Source organism: Vicia villosa, linkage group LG2 (genome assembly GCF_029867415.1).
Source record: "Vicia villosa cultivar HV-30 ecotype Madison, WI linkage group LG2, Vvil1.0, whole genome shotgun sequence".
Taxonomy (NCBI): Eukaryota; Viridiplantae; Streptophyta; class Magnoliopsida; order Fabales; family Fabaceae; genus Vicia; species Vicia villosa.
In genome coordinates this window covers 119,434,964-119,450,236 of record NC_081181.1, presented here as the reverse complement: position 1 = coordinate 119,450,236, position 15,273 = coordinate 119,434,964, and the positions used below count along the sequence as shown (strand labels likewise).

The 15,273-nt window shown below is 36.8% G+C and overlaps 1 protein-coding gene across 2 annotated transcripts in view; it reads right to left on the bottom strand.

Annotated features, from left to right (window-relative positions):
* The window catches only part of LOC131651900 (uncharacterized), a 72,006-nt gene extending 56,733 nt beyond the window's left edge, over window positions 1-15,273 (bottom strand). Inside the window, exons 1-2 of one of the 2 annotated variants that reach the window (XM_058921622.1) lie at window positions 14,644-15,273; window positions 1-5,591 (exon numbers count right to left, since the gene is read on the bottom strand). The exon at window positions 1-5,591 is cut by the window's left edge and continues 24,912 nt beyond it. The gene's annotated coding sequence lies outside the window, so the exon portion shown is untranslated. The other variant, XM_058921621.1, reaches the window with a different exon arrangement.

Below are 15,273 nucleotides of genomic sequence, written 5' to 3'. Positions count from 1 at the left end.
TATTTTGGACTGATGAAATCGATTTCCGTACTGGGTAAATCGATTTCCCTGCAGCAATTGTCAACAAAATCACATTCTGGACAGCATGAAATCGATTTCCCTCTTGGGTAAATCGATTTCCCTAGTGTATTTTGCGCCAAATCCTCTTCTGGAACAGAGTGAAATCGATTTCACTCTTGGGGAAATCGATTTCCTTAAGGCGAAATTCAAAAAATATAAGGAGGGAAGCTTGACATCATTTTGGCACCTTTTTATTTGATCATGTTACCAATTTTCCACCTCATCAAAATTAACCCTTTCATTAAACCCACTTAAACCTCATTTTACCATTTAAATACCATTTAAACACCAATTAAACATAAGCTAATCACCAAATGCAAAAAGACCAAACTACCACTACTCTTGCTCCAATTCTATAAATAGAGACCTCTACTCTCTCATTTCTCAAGCTTGGAGAGCCAAATAATTGCTTGCAAATTCATTTCTCACCCTTTCCAAAACCCTCACCCAAAGTTCATTTTCATAAGATTAGTGAGATTCACATTGAATCTTGCTAATTTTGAACTAAACCTCCTACATTTCTCTCTTTTCCTTGGTTTTTCATCTCCAAATTTGAAAGATCTATACACTTTGTGCTTGCTCTTGAAGCTACTCCAAGACTTTTGTTCATGAAGTGGTAATTTGCTAGATCCATGATGTAGATCTTTATTGCTTGTGTTCAATGCATCTTTGATGCTATATTGATGATATTTGCTGGTTTTATGATGGAAATTTCGTGCTCAAGTTGATGTGTGATCATAAGGTGTTTGTATATTTGTTCAAATCAAGTTTCATGCCTTTAAATGCTGTTTTTGCTGAAATTTACACTGATGAAATCGATTTCCTTAAGGCTGAAATCAATTTCCTGCTGAACGTAACTTGTTTTTTTTGAAAACTGCACTATGGAAATCGATTTCCCCCTGCATGAAATCGATTTCCTACTGGCAGAATGTGTTTTTTTTGCCTTTTTTATGCTTGTTTTGGTTTCCTACTTCCTCCACTTCATTAATATCATTGGATCTAGGATGTTGATAGGTTTGAAAGAACCAAATCCATAATATTAGATGAATGATATTAATGATAGTGTGAGTTGATTATCTTTATGCATTTTATGTTCTTCTTCTCCTTTTTTTTCTTTTGATCGATGAAAGTCTTAATACTTTGAGAATTCTTATGGATTCTTAGTAAAGACTAGATCGTTACCTATTTTCTTTTCGTGCGGTATTGCTTTCGGAGAATGATCTACATATCATTTCTCTCACATGCATTAGCACATAAAGTTTTGACCGGCCTCGTTGTAGGGTGATTTCTACATAAATCACTTGGCGATCTGCTTAACATAGCGCAATATTTCGTGTCCCGAATAAAAAGATCAAATATGGAAGAGAATTGTATGCGGTTGATTTAAATCCGAGAACATCCTTCACTCACCATCGATCTTCATTACTAACTTTGATAACATACTTGACAAGTTTCAAGATGGTTATCTTTAACATCTAACAATTGACTTTAATTTCCGCACTTTATTATATTGCTCTTTATATTTCTCGCTTTATCGCTTTATTTTATCATTTCATCATATTTACATTCCGCTATTTTCTCTTTGTCCATTTGGACAGATGTTTATGTTTCCGCCATTTTCTCTTTGTCCACTTGGACCATACTTTACTTTTATGCTAAAACACTAATAAACAACAAAAATCTAAAAAAACACTTAAGGCTCTCTTTTGGACTATTGGTTAATATCCCTAGCATTTTGGAGATTCGGACTAATGGACTTAGTACCTCTGGACTCTTATTCCGTTATTACTCTGTTGTTATTCTGGCTGTCTGGCATTGGATTGTTGTCTGTTTATGTGTGCAGGTATTTCCTTGAAAGCCCTTGATGGTTAATTCCAAGGCATTGATATAAGGATTTTACCCGAAAACAGCCGTTACTCTGCCCGATTTTCGTCAGAATCTTAATGCGCTTAATGCGAAGTGGTGCTAAGATAATAAATTCATCTGGATCCCCAAGTGTTAATATGTTGGTATTGATAAGTCCAAAGGATGGGAAATCTACCTTGACTCTTAATGTCAAGTATTGGCTTCTTATTTCGGTTAGACCGTTTCTTTCCTTAGCTTTTATTTTACGCAATAGGTTAGCCTCTTCATCTCCTCCCACTTCTTAGATTTTCAAAATCTTCTCCCTTTTTCCAAAATATTCTTATGTTTGTAAAACCTTTTCAAAACCTTCTTTCTTTAAAAATATCTTTTGCTCTTAGTGGCTTTTCTTCAAAAGTTTAGACACTGTTAATTGTCGAAACGAGTGGTTATACCCCACGATTTTGAAATTGATTGATAAAATGAGATCTTTTCCGCGTGAGAGAGCTAGTGGCATACTCGTTGATTTTATCCGAGTTGGAGTCCTTCTTTCATTTGCGATGCAAAGAACTCGTTTGTTCTCATGCTCAAGATCAATGGCTGAGTATTTCTCTCCGACGACGATAAAGTGTTTATTCGTTTTTTTTTAAAATGTTTTCCCTTTAAGCGGAACTACATTAGCTCTGACTTCTCCATTGCACCGAGGAGGTATGTAGGCCCAAAGCTTAAACGCTTTGCCGAGCTTATTTTAAAAATAAAACAAACCGTTTTTTTAGCACACACAACACAGATTTTCAAAAAGGTTCCTGTGGAATACCACAGATATGAGGGGTGCTTAAAACCTTCCCCTCATATAATCAACACCCGTACCTGAGATCTCTTTCTTGTTTTAAAAACAAAACTTTGGGTTTTACGTTCTTTTCCCTTTTCCTTTGGAAACAATAAAGCGCGGTGGCGATTTCAAACAAAATATTGATTCGAGTCAATCTCATGGTTTCGATATCAGATTTTCCCCGCTACACTTGTTACAGATTATGAACAACCTGGTCTGGATGAAGGACCTGAACCAGGATCCCGATGGACCATGGTTTTTGACAGAGCTTCGAATGCACTTGGTAATGGTATTGGCGCTGTGATTAACTCTCCGACAGGTGGACACACCCCGTTTACATCAAGATTATGTTTCGACTGTACTAACAATTTAGATGAGTATGAAGCATGTATATTAGGACTCAGAGCTGCTATTGACTTAAGAATCAAGTTCTTGGAAGTATATGGGGATTCAGCCCTAGTAATCTGTCAGATCAAGGGAGAATGGGACACGAAGCATCCTAATCTCATGCCTTACAAGGATTTGGTGTTATCTTTGATTCCTCACTTCGAAGAGATTACGTTTGAACACATTCCCCGAGAGGAGAATCAATTGGCAGACGCATTAGCCACTATATCATCCATGTTCAAGGTCAGATGGGACAACGAGGCTCCTACAGTTATTATTGAAATACATGACGAACCGGCATACTGTTACGAGATAGCTACTGACGAGGTTGAAGAAAAGCCATGGTTTCATGAAGTAAAAAGATATCTCGAAGCTCAGGAATACCCTGAAGGGGCATCTATCAACGACAAGAAGTTCTTGAGAAGATTTGCTTCCAAATTTTTCTTGAGTAATGGTACCCTATATAAGCGCAATCATGATTCAACCCTGCTTCGTTGTGTGAACAAGAAGGAAGCAGAAGAGATTATGGAAGATATGCATGACGGTATCTTTGGAACTCACTCTAGTGGACATATTATAGCTAAAAAGATCTTGAGAGCGGGTTACTACTGGTCCACTATGGAAACTGACTGCCATCAACATTCCAGAACTTGTCACAGGTGCCAGATCTATGCTGACAAAGTACACGTACCTCCAGTTCCACTGAATGTTCTGACTGCTCCTTGGCCTTTTGCAATGTGGGGCATTGATATGATCGGGGAAATCAAACCTACTGCTTCTAATGGACATCGTTTCATCCTTGTAGCCATTGATTACTTCACCAAATGGGTAGAAGCTGCTTCATTTGCTTCCGTTACCAAGAATGTGGTAGCCCGATTCATTAAGCATAACCTCATATGTCGGTATGGCATCCCCGAAAGGATTATCACAGATAATGGTACCAACCTGAACAATAAGATGATTACTGAACTCTACACGCAGTTCAAGATAAAGCATCACAATTCTTCTCCTTATAGACCAAAGATGAATGGCGCAGTGGAAGCCGCCAACAAGAACATAAAGAAGATTGTACAGAAAATGACTGTTACTTACAAGGATTGGCATGAGATGTTACCGCTTTCTCTTCATGGTTACCGCACCTCAGCACGTACTTCAATTGGGGCAACCCCATTCTCACTAGTCTATGGCATGGAAGCAGTATTACCAATTGAAGTTCAGATTCCATCTCTAAGAATCATGAAGGATGCAGAGTTAGATGAAGATGAATGGATCCAGACTCGACTAGACCAGATAAACCTAATTGATGAGAAGAGGCTTGCGGCTGTTTGTCATGGGCAGTTATATCAGAAGCGTATGATCAAGGCATTCAATAAAAGAGTCAAGCAACAAGCATATCAGACTGGTGACTTGGTTATAAAGAGAATTATTCTACCGCAAGGTGATCCTAGGGGCAAGTGGACTCCCACATATGAAGGACCATTCGTAATCAAGAAGATATTCTCCGGAGGAGCAATGATACTCACTATTATGGATGGTGAAGACTTTCCACACCCTGTGAATGCAGACATAGTCAAAAAATACGATGCATAAATAAGACCCGCTAGGTCGACGTACCTAGACAAAAGTAAGGGCATCCCGGCGAACCAAAAGGGTTCGGGCAAAAATTAGGGATATATATATATATAAAAATGTACACCCGGCAAATTGAAAACCTGAAAGGGCGACTTGGGCAAAAAAGGGTATCCTGGTAGGCTGAAAACCTGAAAAGGCGGCCTAGGCAAAAGTTAAGGATTAAAGCGTACGACTATGTCTCGGTCAGATCACTCAGTTTTATTGGCAACATCAAGATCAAAGGGCACAGACCAGTTCAATCATCTTTCTCCAACAAGCAAGGGATGAGATGCTCGAAGATATAATGGCAATAGCAGAGTTGAAACTCAATAGGATTGTTACCACATAGCTATTTTTCTTTTGTTTTACTTTTGTATCTTTCCAAAAACACACAAATGTTTTCCTATTATTTTGCCTATTCATGGCTCTATCTTAATAACAAGTTACCTTCCTTTCCATTTTCCTGAGTATTTCTTTCTTTCGAATGTGCAAACGTCCAATGATAATATTGGATGAACATATGCATATGAACATGATTGACATTTATCTTTTCCTTCGCAAAATATTTGTATGTAAAATACAGGAAAGGCAATTAGACAATGTCTAAGTAGTCCAGAAGTTCCCCCTTAGAGTCAATAGTCTGGAGGGATCCCCACAGAGTAATCATTAAAAAAGCTCCCTTCCCAACAGAGATTCAGTTCCCCAACAAGGTTTTACATCTCCGACACTGCCGGTTCAGCGATACTACTGTTCTCTCCAACAAAATTTATTCATATCTCTAAACCCCGGTCAGGGTACGTCTGGATTAATCATTCAAATGGCTATCCCCAAGAAGGGATCATAAACCCCCAACCTATATCTTCAAAACAAGATCAGGCATCAAAATCACAAACAATACAGAGATTTATCTTCTCAAAACACTCCAAACAGCATCAGTCATACATCACATACATATTCATACATTGCATACATTACTTCACGATAGACATATGGGTTTCTCATTTATTTTGACAAGTGGCAGATGATGGAGACCAATAACTTTGAGGACCTGGGTTCCATCCCAGCGCCCCTCAACCCTTTTTCTTGTTTTTTTTCACTTCTTTTTCTTATTTGTTTTACTTTTTCTTCTTCTTTTGAGTTTTAGTTTATTACTTTAATTAAATGGCTTAATCATGAATTGAATTAGGTTTTTAAATAATTTTTTTAAATTTAGTTCTAATTAACTAATTCTATTTTAATTAGGATTTTAATTTATTAAATTTTTTTCCTTTTTAGGTTTTAATTAAACAAAATTTGATATAGTTTTTTCTTACCAACTTAATTAGGATTTAAATATTAGGATTAATAATTAGAATTAGTTTAGGTCTAATTGTCATTAACTAATTAATTAAAATTAGGTTTAGAAAATAGGTTTATTTAACTTAGTTTTTTCACATAAACTTCCAAAAACTTGATTTCTCGTAGTTTCTCCTGATTTCTCTTCTCATCTCATATTTCATAATTGTTGCGCGCTTGTTTCAAATTCTGTTATTTAATTATTTAATCATTTTATTTAATTGTCATTTAAATTCTAGAAATCGATGTATATGTTGCAAAAAAAATTGTATTAGCGTAGGTTTATTTCTCCGCATTTTAATTTCCGCACTCCCCCATTTTGGTTATGTATCCCTAATCCCCTAAGCCCTGTAATAGTGTAGGATTTATTTTCTGCCTTTACTTTCCGCACTCATATATCTGTTTAGATGTATGCTTAGGATTTTATGGCAAGATATTTAAAATCAATCGCTAGCTAACCTTAACTCAAGATTAAATACCCGAATCTAACCCACTTCGCACACACCCACCTTTAGGGTAACCTTCTCTTGTGTTGCCTTTTGAATAATAGTCAAGACCCTCGAACGTGAGGATGCCTTAGCATATACTTCCTACGATTCAAAATCATCATAGTCCCTTCGGAATAAAGATCATAGTCCCTTCGAGTTCCCTACGATAAAATGATCTCGTCCCTCGAGTTGCCTACGATTAATGATGATAGTCCCTTCGGATTTCTAAGGTGTCCATACTTGTTACCTTTATGACTATTCACATCCAATGCATATGACTTCTTACCCTTTTATGGTATGGATAGCCCTATGACTACACGATGACCCTCGATGTCCCGATCACATCCAATGAAAGGACTTCCCACTAACTAATGGTATGGATAGTCTCTTTCCCTCGACGAAACTCTTTAAGAACAAGATAGACCTTACAAACTTAGGGTAGGTAGATCTTAACTGCTTGCTCACAACAAATTCAAACAAATGCTTTTCACACCACGTTTTTCAAGACAAGTACTTTGTATATATTTGAATGATGAATCATTACAAAGTCAAGTTCTTCAAACCTTTTTTCTAAACACACGTGACACATTTTCAAACAAACAAAGTGAGCTAAGCAATTAAGAGCCCATGGATAACCATGGATACAATGGGTGCTTACACCTTCCCTTTGTATAACCCACCCCCTGAACTAAATCTATTTCAAAGATATTTCTTGTTCTTTTTGCCTTTCCTAATTGGATAAAATAAAAGTCGGTGGCGACTCTTGCTCACCGCAACATTTGTTTGCAAAATAAAAAAGTCAGTTCTCCCATTGTATTACACATGGCACACCTTTAATTGCAATTATAGATACTAGAGCGACTCATTCGTTTATTTATTTGGATTGTGCTAAAATATTGAATTTGGAAATATCTAACATAAATGGAAGTATGGTTATTGACACAATGACACTCCTGCGTCGGGTTCAATGACTACTTTGTTTGCTTGCTTCAACTATCTGATTGATATTTTTGGTAGGGAATACAGAATGGACTTAGTGTGTCTTCTGCTAGAACAACTTGATATCATCTTGGGAATGAATAGGTTGGAATTCAATCGAGTTCATATCAACTGTTTTATGAAGACGATTATCTTTCCTGGAGCTCTTAGTGTTGAAGACTTGACGATGACAGCTAGACAGGTGGACGAGGCAATTAAAGACGAAGATGATATGTTTATGTTGTTTACATCAATGGAAGTGAAAGGAAAGGCGGTGAGTAGTGAATTACCGGTGGTACGTGACTTTTCGAAAGTTTTTCTAGAAGATGTTAGAGAGTTACCACCTGAGAGAGAAAGTGAAATTTGTTATGATTTGATTCCTGGAACTAGTCCTGTGTCGATGGCGCCTTATTGTATGTCGGCATATGAGTTAGCTGAATTGAAGAGCCAATTAGAAGAGTTGCTTGAGAAGGAATTTATTCTTCCTAGTGTTTCGCCGTAGGGTGCGCCGGTGTTGTTAGTAAAGAAGAAAGAGGGTTCTATGATATTGTGTGTGGATTATAGACAACTGAATAAAGTTACTATCAAGAATCGGTACTTGTTGCCGAGGATTGATGATTTAATGGATCAACTGGTTGGAGCAAGTGTGTTTAGTAAAATTAGTCTGAAGTCTGGGTATCATCAAATTCGTGTAAAAGCGGATGATATTCAGAAGACTTCCTTTATAACAAGGTATGGTCATTACGAGTATACAGTGATGTCGTTTGGGGTAACTAATGCACCTGGAGTTTTAATGGAGTATATGAATAGGATCTTTCATCCGTATCTTGATAAGTTTGTAGTGGTCGTTATCGGCGATATTCTGATATACTCCAAGAGCGAAGAAGAGCATGCGGAACATCTCAGAGTTGTATTGGAATTGCTGAAAGAGAAGAAACTTTATGCAAAGTTGTCGAAGTGTGAATTCTGGTTAAGTGAGGTAAGCTTTCTTTGTCATGTGATTTCCAAGAATGGTATTGCGATAGATCCTACGAAGGTAGAGGCGATATCTCAGTGGGAAGCGCCGAAGTCTGTTTCTGAGATTCGTAGTTTTCTTGGTCTCGCAGGTTACTACAAAAAGTTTAAAGAAGGATTTTTGAAGTTAGCTTTGCTGTTAACTAAGTTGACTAGAAAGCGTCAAATGTTCATTTGGGATTCGAAATGTGAAGAAGGATTCCAAGAGTTAAAGAGAAGGTTAACTAGTGATCCTATTCTGATTTTGCCACATCCGACAGGATATTTTGTAGTATATTGTGATGTTTCATTAATGGGATTAGGTGGTGTATTGATGCAGAATCAATAGGTAGTGGCTTATGGTCGAGACAACTCAAAATTCATGAAAAGAATTATCCGACTCATGATTTAGAGTTGGCGGTTGTGGTATTTGTGTTGAAATTATGAAGACATTATCTGTATGGTTCAAGATTTGAGGTATTCAGTGATCAAAAGAGTTCGAAGTATCTCTTTGATCAAAAAGAGCTTAATATGAGACAAAGAAGATGGTTTGAATTCCTTAAAGATTATGATTTTGGGCTGAATTACCATCAGGGCAAGGCAAACATCGTCGCTGATGCATTGAGTAGGAGGTCCTTACATATGTCTATGTTAATGGTGCGAGAATTGGATTTAATTGAACTATTCAGAGAATTGAGTTTGGTATGTGAAGGTACTCCTAATAGTGTTAAATTGGGTATGTTGAAGCTAACAAGTGGTATTCTTGATGAGATTAGAGCGGGTCAGAAAGAAGATGTTGATTTGGTCGATAGATTGACTTTGATTAACCAAGGAAAAGGAGGTGATTTCCGAATTGACGAGAATGATATAACGAGGTTTGGTGATCGAGTCTGTGTTCCTGATGTTGCTTATCTTAGGAAGAGTATTCCTGAAGAAGGACGTCATAGTGGATTGAGTATTCATCCTGTTCTACCAAGATGTATCATGATTTGAAAAAGTTGTTTTGGTGGCCTGGAATGAAGAAAGAAATTGCTGAATTCGTTTATTCTTGTTTGACTTGCCAGAAGTCGAAGGTTGAGCATCAGAAGCAGTATGGAGTTATGCAACCGTTGTTTATTCCGGAACGGAAGTGAAATAGAATATCTATGGATTTTGTTTATGGTTTTCCGAGGACGGTTAAGAATTGTGAAGCTATTTGGGTGATTGTGGACAGGTTGACGAAGTCGACTCACTTTATACCGATGAGAATGGATTATCCTATGGAGACGTTAACCCAGTTGTATATTGAGAAGATAGTGAGTTTACATGGTATTCCTTCTAGTATTGTGTCTGATAGAGATCCTAGATTTACATCAAGATTTTGGGAAGATTTGCAGAAGGCTTTGGGCACTACACTGAGACTGAGTTATGCTTATCATCCGCAGACTGATGGTCAGACACAGAGGACGACTCAATCGTTGAAAGATTTGTTGCGTGCTTGTGTGTTAGAAAAATGTGGTACTTGGGATAATTATCTACCTTTGATTGAGTTTACCTACAATAATATTTATCATTCGAGCATTGGTATGGTCCGTTTGAAGCTTTATATGGTAGGAGGTGTAAGACGCCTTTGTGCTGGTATGAATCTGGTGAGAGTGCGGTGATTGGATCGAAAATTGTTCAATAGACTACGGAAAAGATCAAGATGATTCAGGAGAAGATGAAATTCTCAAAATCATTAGAAGAGCTACCATGATGAGAGGCGGAGAACACTTGAGTTCCAAGAGGGAGATCATGTGTTTCTAAGAGTTACTCCTATGATTGGTTTTGGTCGAGCATTGAAGTCAAAGAAGTTGACGCCGTGGTTTATTGGTCCGTTTCAGATTACGAAAAAAGTGGGAGAAGTAGCTTATCGTATTGCTCTACCGCCAATTCTTACGAATTTTGCACGATGTATTTCATGTGTCTCAGTTAAGGAAATACATTGTGGATCCATCTCATGCGATCCAAGCGGATGATGTACAGGTGAAAGACAATCTGACAATTGAGGTGTTGCTTGTGAGGATTGAAGACCGGAAGTTGAAACAACTGCGTGGTAAGGAGATAACATTAGTTAGAGTAGCTTGGGAAAGACCGACAAATGATAATGTTACTTGGGAGCTGGAGACTCAGATGAAGGACTCTTATCCTGAGCTTTTTACTTGAGGTATGTTTTCGAGGACAAAAACTCTTTTAGTGGGGGAGAGTTGTAACACCCCATATTTTCCGTTATTTAATTTAATTAGAATTTAAATTAATTATTTGCTATTTTAATTGGATTAATTGGAGAAATTGAGAAATAATGTTATTGGGTCAGAATTGTGTTTAGTAAAAGGGAGGTTCTAAGTGTTAGGCCTTACTAAAGTTGGATTTTATTTTCATAAAATAGAAGGAATTGAGAAAGAAAAGAAGTTAGAAGCAAAAAGAGGAGAAGAGAAGAATGTGAAAAAGCTGAAGAAGAGGAGAAGAGGAATTTCAAGAGCTTTTGCTAAGGTAAGGGGTGACTAAATCCATTTACTCTATATTATCGGTTTAATAGTGATAGAATTGATTTTGTTGGTTGTTTAGTTCAATTGAATGTATGTTAGGCTTGGGGTTTTGGGAGATTTAGAAAAATTGATGGATTTTGGTGAAATTGAGTGAATTGGGATTATGCTTGATGATAATGAATCCCTAAGTGTGTTAGAAGTATGTTAAAATGTGTGAATTAGTGCTACTTTGGTGTTATACTAATGTTGGGACGAATTGGTTTGGAATTGGAATGGAAGAGTGCTGTCAAAAATATGAAATTCTGCTACTAGGTACGCTGTAACAGGGTAACAGCGGGGATGTAACCAGTTACCGTGTTGAAGAATAAGGAATATAGGCATTTTTAGGTACTGTAACTGGTTACCTTCCATGGTGTAACCGATGACAGGCGCGTTGTGGAAAATAGCGAATAGAGTTACATAAAGGTGTAACCGGGTACCCTCCATGCTGTAACTGGTTACACCTGATGCATTTTGAAAAATTATTTTAAAAAAATTCATATCTTTTAAACCGTATATCCGTTTTAAGCGTTGTTTTGAGCGTTGTGTAGATAATTAAATATTTTATATAATTAAATGGTGTGTCGGGCAGTAGCTTGATTTTATTTTTAAAAACCCAATTTTTTTAAAATTTATGATGGTGAGTTGCACATTGTATGTATAAGTGATAAATGTAATAATATGGTGGAGATGTGGCAATGTATTTGCTCTGTTGATGTTGTGTTTGGTTCTATTTATGCATGATATGATTTCTGATTGTTGTTGAAATATGAATGCATTATTCGATGTTGTTTCGGTGGATTGGATTATGATAATGATCATTTTAATCGGTGTTGATGATTAGCATGCTGTAGGTGGTGCATGCATTCATAATCATTTGTGGCTGTATCTTGGTGGTTTTTGGATCAACGGTAGCCGTATCCTGGTGGTGTTTGGATCGGTGAGATGGGTTAATCCCATGATTGGTACCACATGCATAAGAGTCGTTGCATTTGCATATGTGTTGTTATAACATGATTGGAAGGCTTCCAATGTTATAGCGTATTGTTGTAATTATGTTGATTTCTTGTTGGTGACTCTTGGTGAATGATTTCTGAAATCTAAATATATTGCAATTGGGTGAATGATCTGCTTATGATATTTTATCATTATGAACTTATAATATAGTTTAATTGTGATATGTATCGCCCTTACTGTTGACAATTTTCAGATTGAGGAGTAGCAGTATTTGTCTTGGTGAGGAATGCTTGTAGAGTAGTTCGTTTAGGTACGTAGTGTCGGTGTCATGCCCTGGTCTTGTAATACTGGGGAATGTTTAATTATTTTAGAGTTATTTAATGAACTCTTATTTCAATTGTTTGAATAAATTTTGGTTGGATTATGAGTCGGTGATTTCTTGGTGTTGAATACCGATGTTTTATGTTATTCAGATTATGAACTATTCTGCTGTGTTAAACATGTTTACTGAATAATATTCTTAATGTTCCTCGAAAAGGCATGACATGATTGAATGTTTTAATTCTTTTGGAGTTGTAATACCCTTGTACATGTTTTTACTCTAAAGTTATTTAATATTCCGTGGGGGTTTAGAAGAGTGTTACAAGTAATTTATCACCATTCATAAGCATAGTAATAAGCCTAAATTTTTGTTTGATCTTGGTGATACAAGGAAAAAAGCTGGGTTTCGATCTCCATCAAGGTGTCATTTCACTATGGATTTATCTCTCCAAAAACTCTCCTCCATGGCAAGAGCTTTCGAAAGCATATTATAGGCTTCCAACTTACATTTCTTAAGATTGTCATTTATGCCAACATGCTGACTTTGATCTTGAATAATTATGAGATTGACTTTAGCGCTTCTAACATTATAGGTAACATTCCCAAAAACATTCTTGTTCCACAATTTTAGATTTCTCTTTAGAATTTGGAGTTATTTTGCTAAGAACGAACATGAGACTACCAACAATATTTTGGGACCAAACAACCTCAATCAAAGATGTACAATTTTCATGAAGCGTCCATGAATTGAGGAATTTGAATTGAGATATAACTCAAATGGTGTTGATATGAAATTCCAACATGAGAGGATAATGATCAGAACAGACTTTGGTAAGCGTAGAAACTGAGATGTGGTTGCAAGAATCAAACCAAAGTTGATTACCAATGCAACGGTCTAGCCTTCTTTCTAAGAAAAGAGTAGGGTCTCTCTTGTTGGACCAAGTTAACTTAGCTTCAGTAGTGGGGAAATGAATGATATTATTGCAATCCGTTCAATTGAGGAAATTCGCGATAGGCCTCTTTGTAGGACTGTTTCAGCCTCTGTGTTCATGAGCTCCTATGATCGCATTAAAATCTCTAAAAACAACCAAGAAGGAGGATAATTAGATTTAAGATCATTAAGATCCTTCCAAATCTCCCTTATTTTAATAAGCTTAGTAGAAGCATAAATAGCATATACAACAACCAAAACATTACGCACGAGTAAGGAGAAAGCAATGAACTGGTAAAAAATGGAGATAATGTAAGGAGAAAGATCTGTACTGCAGAAGCATCAAAGAGATGGTTGCTCCAAATTATTGAAGGAGAAAGGTTTGAGACCTAATTTGGAAAACCAATTATAGGGGAATTTAGAAAATACCATTTCCTGTTCAACAATATAAAGTAAGTCCGGTTTGTGAAGTTTGAGCATTCTCTTCAAGGATAATCTAGAAGGAGCATTAGTCACACCTCTAATGTTCTAAAATAGGCACTTCATGAGGAAGATTTAGCGGGTAATGCTTGAAACTTAGTGGAGTATTTTTGTTTAATCCAAGATTTTTTTTTCTTTTTGAGGATAGACGTTGCATTAGAGAAAGCTCATTCATCATTAATAGGCCCGCCCCTCTTCAAGTTCTCAAGATTTGCCCAAGAATTAACCACCTTTTTACCATGGTTTCCAATGTCTTGAGTTGCATCCATAAAAAGAGACAATTGAGAACCAGAACCCTCAAGTGGTTGTGTTATAAAATTAAGCGGATTAAGAACCAAAATAGGGTTTGCTTGTGTCACTTGAGGTATTGTAGTAGGGACTAAAATTGGACTATTAAGAGGGTTGAATTGTCATGAGGTGTTTGAGGCACAAAAACATGGACCAATAGGAACATCCAACTCTTGTTCGTTATTTTCACTATCATTAGAATTCTCGACCACTGCTTCAACATGATTCGTTGGGACTTTCTTAAAAATTAAAGCTTTGGATTTAGCGTTTAGAGGGAAACATGTTTCCTAAAAACCTTGCAATCTTGCAACACGTGATTTGTTTTTCAACAATGGTTACAAAACTCTAAGAGATTTTTGTATTCAGTATCCACAAAGAAGGCAAATCCTTCTCTTTCGACCAAGACATTGTGATTTAGAGGTTGAAATAAATCCACATCAATATGGACCCTAAAGAATTAACCAAAAATCCTATTGACCCTTGATTTGGAGGAGGCAACATCAATAAAGATTAGGGTGCCGACATAAATAGATATTGCAAAAAGAATTTGCGGTCTCACATACTCCTAAGAAATCCCGAAAAACAAATCCATACCTGAAATGAGGTGTTGTTTTGCAAAGAAGGGTTGAATTCCTTCGTCCAAGTGAACAACTTCAAATATACTGGGTTCAAACGGACGGAGCCCAAAGCACAAACTCTTCTCATCTCCTTCGTAGAAGAAAAAATGAATTCGTAGTAGCCTTTCCCCAACGATAAAACTCCCCAGTTCTTCACATCCGGACAAAACAGAGTAAGCTTCTCCTTTAGAGCAACAACTGTGCATGATGTGGATCCTTTTGGCCATAAAATTCTATCGTGGAGATTGTTCTTGCATTCGACGAGTCCATATTTGTATTCCTCTTCTATAATGGTGATGAAGGGATGATATCCTTTGATTATAGGTTGATGAAGCTGTGAAATAGGGATGTCGCAAACTCCTTTGGGTGCTTGAGCGAAGGATTTCAGTGTTTGTTTCAGCATCACCGAACATGAAGAAGGTTGATTGAGTTGAGGAACATGGTCAAACTTGGGTTCTTCAATATATTCTGGAAATAAATCAAGGTAATCCATGGTGGATCTAAAAATCAAAACTAGGGAAAAAGCTATGTTTTTTCGCCGCTCATGATTTCGTTTCCATGATCGATTATTGATATCACAAAATTCTCGAGTTATTTGGAAGGTGGG